This window comes from Amblyraja radiata, chromosome 20 (genome assembly GCF_010909765.2).
Source record: "Amblyraja radiata isolate CabotCenter1 chromosome 20, sAmbRad1.1.pri, whole genome shotgun sequence".
NCBI classification, from domain to species: Eukaryota; Metazoa; Chordata; class Chondrichthyes; order Rajiformes; family Rajidae; genus Amblyraja; species Amblyraja radiata.
Window position 1 is genome coordinate 36,881,014 of NC_045975.1, and position 11,171 is coordinate 36,892,184.

Below are 11,171 nucleotides of genomic sequence, written 5' to 3' on the forward strand. Positions count from 1 at the left end.
TCCTGCTGGCCCTCCACTCTGCTCTGGACCACTTGGACAACAAAAACTCATATGTCAGGCTATTATTTATTGATTACAGCTCGGCATTTAACACTATCATCCCCTCCAAGCTGGTTACCAAACTCGCAGAACTGGGTCTCTGCGCATCCCTCTGCAATTGGATCCTCGACTTCCTCATTCACAGACCACAGTCTGTTCGTATTGGTGGAAATGTGTCAGCCTCGATAACAATCAGCACGGGAGCACCTCAAGGCTGTGTGCTCATCCCCCTGCTGTACTCCCTCTATACTCATGACTGCGTAGCCGGTCACAGTGCGAACTCCATCATCAAGTTCGCTGACGACACCACTGTTGTGGGACGTATCACTGATGGGGATGAGTCAGAGTATAGAAGTGAGATCGAGCATCTGTCCATATGGTGCCAGCACAATAACCTGGCCCTCAACACCAGCAAAACCAAGAAACTGATTGTGGACTTTGGAAGGAGTAGGATGGAGGCCCACAGCCCAGTTTATATCAACGGGTGGATGGTTGAAAGGGTCAAGAGCTTCAAATTCCTGGGCGTGCACATCTCTGAAGATCTTTCCTGGTCCGAGAACACTAATGCAATCATCAAGAAAGCTCATCAGCGCCTCTACTTCCTGAGAAGACTACGGAGAGTCAGTTTGTCAAGGAGGACTCTCTCTAACTTCTACAGGTGCACAGTAGAGAGCATGCTGACCGGTTGCATCGTGGCTTGGTACGGCAACTAGAGCGCCCTGGAGAGGAAAAGACTACAAAAAGTAGTAAACACTGCCCAGTCCATCATCGGCTCTGACCTCCCTTCCATCGAGGGGATTTATCGCAGTCGCTGCCTCAAAAAGGCTGGAAGTATCATCAAAGACCCACACCATCCTGGCCACACACTCATCTCCCTGCTACCTTCAGGTAGAAGGTACAGGAGCCTGAAGACTGCAACAACCAGGTTCAGGAATAGCTACTTCCCCACAGCCATCAGGCTATTAAACCTGGCTCGGACAAAACTTTGATTATTAATAACCAATCATCTGTTATTTGCACTTATCATTTTATTTATTCATGTGTGTGTGGTATTGGATAAGTTTGTGCCTGTGACATTGTCGTGTTTAGAGGATGTGGTTAGCCATATTAAGCCATCGGGTTCCCCTTTTGAAATTGTCGGCCACAGCTGTCCCTCCTCATCTTTTTAAAGAGGTTTTCCCCAGTATAGGGCAGTCGGTTCTTGCCATTATCAACAGCAGTTTGTGTTCTGGGGTTGTCCCCGTAAGTTTTAAACATGCAGTAGTGCAACCACTACTTAAGAAACCTGGCCTGGATCAAACTGTTCTGGCCAATTTTAGACCGATCTCCAAGTTGCCTTTTATTTCTAAAATTCTGGAGAAAGTTGTTTATGCTCAGCTAAAACTCTTCTTGGACGAGCATAATATTCGGGAGGTTTTCCAGTCTGGGTTTAAAAATATGCATAGCACAGAGTCAGCATTGCTAAGGATTTTTAATGACATCCTCCTAGCTAATGATTCTGGTGATTATGTGGTTCTTGTCCTGCTGGACCTATCTGCCGCCTTTGATACAGTGGACCATGGTATCTTAATGTCTCGGTTACAGCACCTAGTGGGCATTTGTGGCAGTGCCCTGGGATGGTTCAGGTCTTATCTGGCAGACAGAACTATGTGTGTAAGTCTGAAGAAGGGTTTCGGCCCGAAACGTCGCCTATTTCCTTCGCTCCATAGATGCTGCTGCACCCGCTGAGTTTCCCCAGCAATTTTGTGTACCTTCGATATTCCAGCATCTGCAGTTCCCTTTTGGACACTATGTGTGTAAGCCTTGCTGGTTTTGAATCCTCTGTCATATGGGGTTCCACAGGGCTCAATTTTAGGGCCCCTGCTTTTCTCACTGTACTTACTTCCTCTGGGTTCCATTCTTAGAAAGCATGGCATCTCTTTTCATTGTTATGCTGATGATAGCCAACTATATATGCCGCTGAGGAAGGAAGATGCTTTTTCTGTCAAATCACTTCTGTCATGTCTTGAGGACATTAAGTCCTGGATGGCCCTAAACTTTCTAGGATTTAATGAAAAGAAGACAGAGGTGATATTGTTTGATCCCAATGGCTGCCGTGAACCTCCCCCTGTTGACTTGGGTCCCCTGGCACGGTATGTAAAGCCAACAGTTTTAAACCTGGGTTTTAGGATGGACAGTGATTTTAAATTAGATCATCAAATAGGCGCGGTGGTTAAGTCCAGCTTCTTTCATTTAAGGCAGCTGGCAAAGGTGAAGCCCATTCTTGAGCGGCAGCATTTTGAAACAGTAATCCATGCCTTTATCACGTCTAGGCTGCATTACTGTAACGCACTCTATTTTGGAGTTGCTCGATCTTCCCTGGCTCGTCTCCAGTTGGTTCAAAATGCTGCTGCTCGCCTTTTGACTGGAACTCGAAAGAGGGAGCACATAACGCCAATTCTGGCCTCCCTCCACTGGCTCCCGGTGCACTTTCGAGTTCATTTTAAGATTCTGTTATTTGTTTTTAAATCTTTAAATGGGCTCGCCCCGCCTTACCTCTCTGAGCTGCTTCATCCATACGCTCCTGCCCGGTGCCTCAGGTCAGCTGATCAGCTGCTCCTGGAGGTACCGAGGTCTAAGCGGAAGCTCGGAGGGGATAGAGCCTTCTCTGTTGCTGCTCCGGCACTTTGGAACACTCTGCCGTTGCACGTCAGACAGGCCCCCTCACTGTCCATCTTCAAAACCAGTATTAAAACACATTTATATTCCTTGGCTTTTGACCCTGCATGAGACTTTGCTCCTGTTTTAGTGTTTTTAATGTTTTTATTTTTATTGTTTTTACTCTCTTTTTTAATGTTTTTATTGTCGTGTAATAATTTTTTGTCCATGATTAGTCATGTACAGCACTTTGTTGCAACAGTAGTTGTTTTTAAAGTGCTCTATAAATAAAGTTATTATATTATTATTATTATTATATTTATATTATAGTATATGGACACATTGATCTGTTTTGTAGTAAATGCCTACTATGTTCTGTGTGCTGAAGCAAAGCAAGAATTTAATTGACCTATCAGGGACACATGACAATAAATTCACTTGAACTTGAACTCAGATGTGGAATAGATGCAGCTACACTGGGTCTGCCTGGTCACCATCAGCCACTTAGTGGTACTGTCACCACAACTGACCCCTTGAATTGAATGAATGGGATAGGAGGAAGGGGAGAAGCTGGGAAGAAACTGTGGGCTTTCACTTCACCTATGTTTAGGGTACCCAGTCAGCCACGTACAATCATTGTGTCGGAAGAAACTGTAGATGCTGGTTTACACCAAAGATAGACACAAAATGCTGGAGTAACTCAGCAGGACAGGCAGCATCTCTGGATAGAAGGAATGGGTGACGTTTTTGGTCTAGACCCTTCTTCAGACTGAGAGTCAGGGTAGAGGGAGACACAGATAAGGAAGGGTAAGGTGTGAAAACGAGACATTAATAGAGATGAGGATTAACAAAAATATAGAATAGATAATTGTTAGCTAAGCGAAGGTGACAACAGAGCAAACAGAGATAAAATGTAATCAGGGGGACAGTCAGACTAGTTGGAGAACTGGGAAGAGGGAGGGATGGAGAGAGAGGGAAAGCAAAGGTTACTTGAAGTTAGAGAAGTCAATATTCATACCGCTGGGGTGTAAGCTGCCCAAGCGAAATATAAGGTGCTGTTCCTCCCATTTGCGCTTGGTCTCACTCTGACAATGGAGGAGGCCCAGGACAGAAAGGTCAATGTGGGAATGGGAAGGGGAGTTGAAGTGTTTAGCAACTGGGAGATTAGGTAGGTTTAGGTGGACAGAGTGGAGGTGTTCAGCGAAACGATCGCCGAGCATGCACTTGGTCTCGCTGATATATAGGCCCACAATCAGTGGCTGGTTTAACGATGACTGCACAACTTCATTCATGATCTGGTCACCCATAAAAGAGTGACTTTCTCTGTGTGATCTTCCCCTGCTCCAGTGTCATGCTGGGCATGCTTGAGGGAGGGGACAGAGCTCTCCCCCAGCCCAACACCCCTACTACCAAAACACATCTTCAATAATAGAAACATAGAAAATAGGTGCAGGAGGAGGCCATTCGGCCCTTCGAGCCAGCACCGCCATTCATTGTGATCATGAATCGTCCCCTATCAATCCCCATCATCGTCCCCTATCAATAACCCGTGTCTGCCTTCTCCCCATATCCCCTGACTCCACTAGCCCCTAGAGCTCTATCTAACTCTCTTAAATCCCGCTTCGCGTCATGATGGTATTTAGGTGGATGAAAACAGGGCACAATTTTGCACTAATGGGCCTGTCCCACTTAGGCGACTCTTTAGGCGACTGCCATGGACTAGTTTTAATGGAATTCACCTACGACACCTGGCGACAACCTATGACAGTACATACGACAACCTACGACAACACCTACATCAACCTACGTCAACCTACGACAGCAACATTTGTCGCCACTGTCACCGAAACATTTTCAACATGTTGAAAATTTTGTGGCAGTAGCCTCTAGTCGCCCTAAATATCGCCTAAGTGGGACAGACCCATAAGTGACCCAGTGTCACACTTGCCACGCCTCCAGACACTTGAGAGTCTTTCCACACACATCCCCTGAGCTATTAGGAGTTACACCTGCATTTAATCTGCTCCCCTAATCTATCGCTTGGTATAATAGACAATAGGCGCAGGAGCAGGCCATTTGGCCCTTCGAGCCAGCACCGCCATTCAATGTGATCATGGCTGATCATCCCCAATCAGTACCCCGTTCCTGCCTTCTCCCCATATCCCCTGACTCCGCTATTTTTAAGAGCCCTATCTAGCTCTCTCTTGAAAGCATACAGAGAACCTGCCTCCACTGCCCTCTGAGGCAGAGAATTCCACAGACTCACCACTCTCTGTGAGAAAAAGTGTTTTCTCGTCAGGAAAAAAGCAGGTGCTCAGTTAGCAAGATCAGCAAGAAATCAGAATCAGGTGTAATACCAGGCCTCAAATGAGAAATAGTTATTGGAAATGAAACACATTATTCTCAGGTTAGCAGGCACTAAATGGTAATGGGCACATGGGTACCAACTATTCCTAATCTATATCAATGTTTTGGCTGAGGGAAACCAAATGTTATATAGATTTGCTGAGGATACTACACTAAGTGAGATTGTGAGCGTGGAGGAGCTTCCAGTGGATCGGACAAGTGGAGGGGCTGGGTGAGAAATGGCATAATGTAAGGTCACCAGGTTGGTGTACAAAGGCAGGAAAATGCTCCTATGTTAAATGGTGCGAGATTGGGTAGTGTTGATGTTCAAAGACAAAGGGGTGAGCTTGCACACGAATCGCTGACCATCGCTGACCATCAACAATGCAGGCAAACAACGAGTTGCCTTTATTAGCAGAGGATTTGAATCCAGGAGTAAAGAAATCATGGTGCACTTGAAATGGCGAGGCTGTGTCTGCAATGTGCCTGTGCACGTTTGGTCTCCTTACCTGAGAAAGAAAACATTTGTTATAAGTAGAGTTGAGTGAAGATTTTCTCGAGGGGTTCCAGGAATGGATGTGGGGTGCGAGTAAATATTGGGGCCATATTTTTCAGAGTTTAAAAAAAGGAGAAATCTTGTGGAAAATAAAATTCTTAAAGCGTTTGCAAGACTCATGTCAAGGACGGTGTTTCCGCTGAAGGAGTCTGGGTGGAACGGTCTCGGGACAAGGGGTGAAGGTGATAAGACATTTCTTCAGTCAGAGGGCGGGTGAACCTTTGGATTTCTCCACCCACCCACCTTTGTGTGGGCTCAGCTGTCAAGTTCACTCAGGGCAATAAAGGAATCAAGAGATTGGGGATGGTGCTGAGGCAAAAAAATCAGCTGTAATCTGTTGAGTGGCAGAGATTGAGGGCCTGGGCCATCCTCTTGCTTCTATAGTTACGCCTTCTGAATCTCTCCTTATCTAGTCGGGGGTCAAATGTTCCTGTTTAATAACACTCCTGCGACATACCTTGAGGCATTTTTACTGCATTCAAAGGTCCGTGTATATCAGCTGACTTTGTTATTGTGGAAGAGAGAAGCTGAGTAAACAGTTAAACACAAAATGCTGGAGTAACCCAGGCAGTTTCCCTGTATAGAAGGAATGGCACCCTGAATAAACAGTTGCCTATTTTGGGAGACAACATAGTTTGTGCCTGTCAGTCTCTACTTTCTATCGATCTGCACTTCTTTGCCGCTTTTCTTAGTTTTTCCCTCTATCTGCTTTTTAACATATTTTCTCTTTGTTTATCTCTCAGTATTTCCCTCTCCTGTCCTCCCCCCTCCCCACCAACCCAATCCCCCACCCCACCCCCACCCCAGTGCCTCTTTCTCTTTGCCTCTATTCCTCCTTCAGTTTATTTATTTCTGTTAATACTATCTCAGACTGCTGGAGTTACTCAGTGGGTCGAGCAGCATATGTGGAGTTAAGAAACTGCCATGTTTTGCATTAACTGCCTTGCATGAAGACCCTGATGCAGGGTCTCGACCTGTTGGTCTAACCATCTCTTTGCCTCCCAAGGTGCTGCCTGACCCACTGAGTTCCTGCAGCTGTTTGTTTGTTGTTCCAGATGCCAGCATCTGCAGTCTCTTGTATCTCCATGTCCCCATCTCAGTTGGTCTCTTTATGTCCCTCTGATTCCAATGTAGCTTTTACAATAGAAGACCAATTAAGATGCTAAAACAAAGCCCATCATTGTCATTTCTTGAAGAAGCTATTTTATATGCAAAGCTGACATACAGTAATAGTTTTGTTCTGTGGTGAGTAGCAGGGATGGCTCCTGTAAGGAGAATGTTTGTTCTACTTTCTGATACTTGAGAGAAACAGACCAAAACAAGGAGGTACTGGAGAGCTGAGGACAAGTGTTCAATGGTGGCTTGGTTGCTGCCAACAAATAAGTGTTTCTCCACAGGCTTTACCCTGTTCTTTCATTGTGAGCCATTGCCAGTTTCGCAACTCTTCGATCAGCAGGATCGCGAACAGGTCTGGTTTTAGGGATGTCCGTCAGTCAATTTTGTCCATAAGTCAGAAAATCCACAAAAATCACTCAATTAGGGTAGCCATATCTCCACAGCATTATAATGACTGGCAAAAAACACACAACACTGATAAGAAAGAACAAAAAGACAGACAGAGAGACATAGAGAGGGAGAGAGAAAACTAGTTCTGTTGTTAGCTGTAGGAGCTAATATATTTACAGATGTATAGGTTTGTTGGCTAATTGGCTTGGTAAAATTGTAAAAAATTGACCCTTGTGTGTAGGATAGTGTTAGTGTGCGGGGATCGCTGGTTGGTGTGGACTCGCTGGGGCGAAGGGCCTGTTTCCGTGCTGTATCTCTAAACTAAACTAAACGTATTTGGATGAGCAGTTGAAACACCAGTGCAAACTAAGGGCTGGTAAATATGATGTATCAATGAGTATTTGACGGTTGGTACAGCCTGAGGGCCGGTTTTGGAAACTGTATGACTATGACTGATTTGACAAGTCATCGTCACGTCACCTGGGCAGAAGAAGGGTTCCAACCTGAAATGTTGTCTATCCATTTTCCTCCACAGGTGCTGCCTGACCCTCCAAGATGCTCCATCACTTTGTTTTTACTTAAGATGTTAACATCTGCAATCTCTTATGTCTGCAAGTCAAGTTGAGTTTATTAGCATATACACAAATGCGATGAGGTACAGGTACAAAGAAAATCTGCAGCCTCTTATTTTCCTGTGCATTGGAATTGCTACATCAAGCCATGATTTAACCAGTCAGGATACTTTCTACACTGCATCTGTAGAAGTTTGACTATTTGTTGAATTGCCAAATCTCTTCAAACTTCTAATGGGGCTGTCCCACTGCACGAGCTAATTCAAGAGCTCTCCCGAGTTTTAAAAAAATCAAACTCGTGGAAGCACGTAGAATGTACGTAGAGGGTATGTCGGAGTTCGGGACGTCTCTTAGCGGCTCGTAACGCTAACGGCAGGTACTCGGGAAACGCGGGAAGCTCGGGAAGACTCGTGAAGATTTTTCAACATGTTGAAAAATGTCCACGAGAGCCCCGAGTACCTACGAGCAGCTATTACCGTAATTCTCCGAGTTCGAATCAGAGGAAACTCGGGAGAACTCTTGAATTAGCTCGTACAGTGGGGCAGAGGTGTTGGTGCATCAATATTCTGGGCCCAGGACAGGTCATGGATTTGTCGACGCCCGACATGTGGCGACTCTTTGCATACCTTGTGTATGCAATGTGATAATAAAGTATCATTCATTCAAGTGTTCACGCACAGGAATTTGAGGCTGCGCATCTCCCCACTGCTAACCCACCAGTGTGTGGTCCATTTTTTGAAGTCACTAATTAGTTGCCTGGTTTTGTTGAGGGTGGGCGAGAGGTTCTTGTTGTGGCACCACTCAACCAGATGTTCCTTCCCTCTCCTGTAGACTGACATGCCACCAGGGGATTGCCAACAGCAGTGGTGTCGGATGCAAATGTATAGATGGCATTGGAGCGGTGCTTAGTCACATGAAGCTCATGTTTTATGCAGAAAGTAGAGCGAATACTTTTTTAGAGAGAAAATTTCAAATTGGACCTATCTACTGTGTGGAATACTGATCCCAGAGCAAATTTATGGTAGTCAATTAACCTATCACCCCACCTCTTTGGGATGTTTGAGGAAACCACAGAATGAACATGCAAACTCCACACCGACTAAGCCCACAAATTAGGATTGAATTTGGGTCCCTCAATCTGTGAGTGGCAGTGCTAACTGCTGTGCCACTGCTCATCGATACAGGACACTTTATTTTGTCATGTCACGGCCAGATCCCTTAAGTGGTGTCACTCTTGGCTCTGCTACCAAGATTACTCCCTCCATTGCTCATGGCTCCCGACCAGAGAAAGCTGCTTCCCTGCTTCACATCTTTCATTTTAAACACCTTGGTCAGATCGCCACCTCAAGCTCCCTTGCTCTGGAGAACACAAGATAATTCCCTGCAACTTGTTCTGCTTTAAGCATCTAAGCCCCAATACCTTCTTGGATGACCTTGCTGATCCCCACTCCAAAGCAGCAGATGCGGTCTGGCCATTACACAGTGAAGCATCCCCATACAGGTGAACACAATGGTGCAACAGGTAGCACTGCTGCTTCAAAGCACCAAGGACCCACATTCAATCCTGACCTTGAGAACATGCAAACTCCACAAAGGCAGGAGTCTGTGTGGAGTTTGAACATTCTCCATGCGGCCATGTTTCCTCTGGGTGCATCCTCCCACATCCCCAAGACATGTGAGTTGGTAGAATAATTGGCCACTATACATTGCTCCTAGTGTGCAGAATCTTGGGCGGTTGATGAAAATGTGGGGGGAATAGGTTACAGGAAAATTGGCAGCGAAATGAGAGCCGATATTGGCTCAATTGGTCGAAAGGCCTCCTTCTACATTGTAAGGAAATATAAAATAGTTGTGTTCTTACTGATTGGTTTACATTTCTGCTGAGCTGTCAACTATTCTGCGCCCTATCCCCTCCCACAAGCTCAGCATTCCAGCCTGACTCCATCATATACCACGCATTCTCTGGCCACACATTCTTTATCCAAACATTCTTCTCATTAATCCCATTCTTTTGCTTACTTTTTGGATGAGACGCTCCTTTCTTCAGCATCAGTCACGCCCAGCCACAATTCTTGAAGGCACTTACCCCCTTTGCTACATGCCATTTTGTATCTTGCCATGCAATTCCATCCTCCTCTGATCTCTGAACAGGGATTTCCATTTGGAAATCTCCAAGTGATTGGACACAGTGGGGGACTAAGTCCAATGTTCCTGGTGATTAATAAGGTTATGCAATCAGTTCACAATATGTAGCATGGAGTAGAAGCCTGACATACAGTATGCACTCATTACATCAAAGTAAGAACAAAATTAAACCTGCACATCTGTCTACGCTTTGCCGGTTTTTTGTTGAAAGAAGGGTTTGAATATTTGAATTTTAAATTTTTCTTTCACACCACTTATTTTTGGCTGTGACAACAATAAGTAGTGATGTGTTGCTTATTAAAGACAACACTTCGCATGAGAGATGATTCGAACCTCAGTTTCAATATCCAGATAGGCTATTGTGCCAAAATAATTTCATTGGCAAAATTGTCTCTTCCTGTCATATCATCACCAACATCTTTTGCCTATTTTATAACCTCCTCACCCCTGCAGCATCACTGCCAGGGCCTATCACAAATAGGAACCCTTGGCACCATTCTCAGAGCAAATTCCACAGGGCTTGCCTTTATCGTTGGCATGGATTTTTAGCATTGAAATTTAGTGAAAGTAATATTTTAGGTAGCCGTTTTATTGCGAGTATCTCTTGCGGACTTTATTGGTGATGACCAAATGTCCAAGCCCTGCTTAGAAAGTTCTGGTGGTGATTGGGAAGATCTCGAAGCAATTGAACTTTGATGACATTTCCTGGCTTCTGCCCACTATGCCCAGGGTAGGGAGGCACCCCCCCCCCCTAGCCCCAAGCCCCTCTCCACAAACTCTTTCAGCATCACAGGCTGCATGAGCATGTGTGAAGGGGAAGCACTGCAGTATGGCACAGCCTCTACAAGGCTTTGTGGGAACGAACAGTGATCTGAAGGCCTGCCACCACTGAACTGTGAGGGGTCTGGGAGCTATTACACAGCTCTCCAAATACTTGAACGTATATTGTTCAAAGACATCACATGAATGGCTTTGGTGCTTTGTACGTAGAATATACCAACTTGATAATGCCACGAATGTGTATAACATCATGAGAGGAATAGATCAGGTGGATGCATAAAGTCTCTTGCCCAGAGTAGGTGAATCGAGGACCAGAGCATATAGGTTTAAGGTGACAGGGAAAAGATTTAATAGGAATCTGAAGGATAAATTTTTCACACAAAGGGTGGTGGGTGTATGGAACAAGCTGCCAGAGGAGGTAGTTGAGGCAGGTACTAACAATCCCAACATTTAAGAAACAATTTGACAGGTACATGGATAGGACAGGTTTGGAGGGATATGGACCAAATGCGAGCAGGTGGGATTGATGCAGCTGGGACAGCTTGGCCGGTGTGGGCAAGTTGGGCCGAAGGGCCTGTTTCCACACTGTA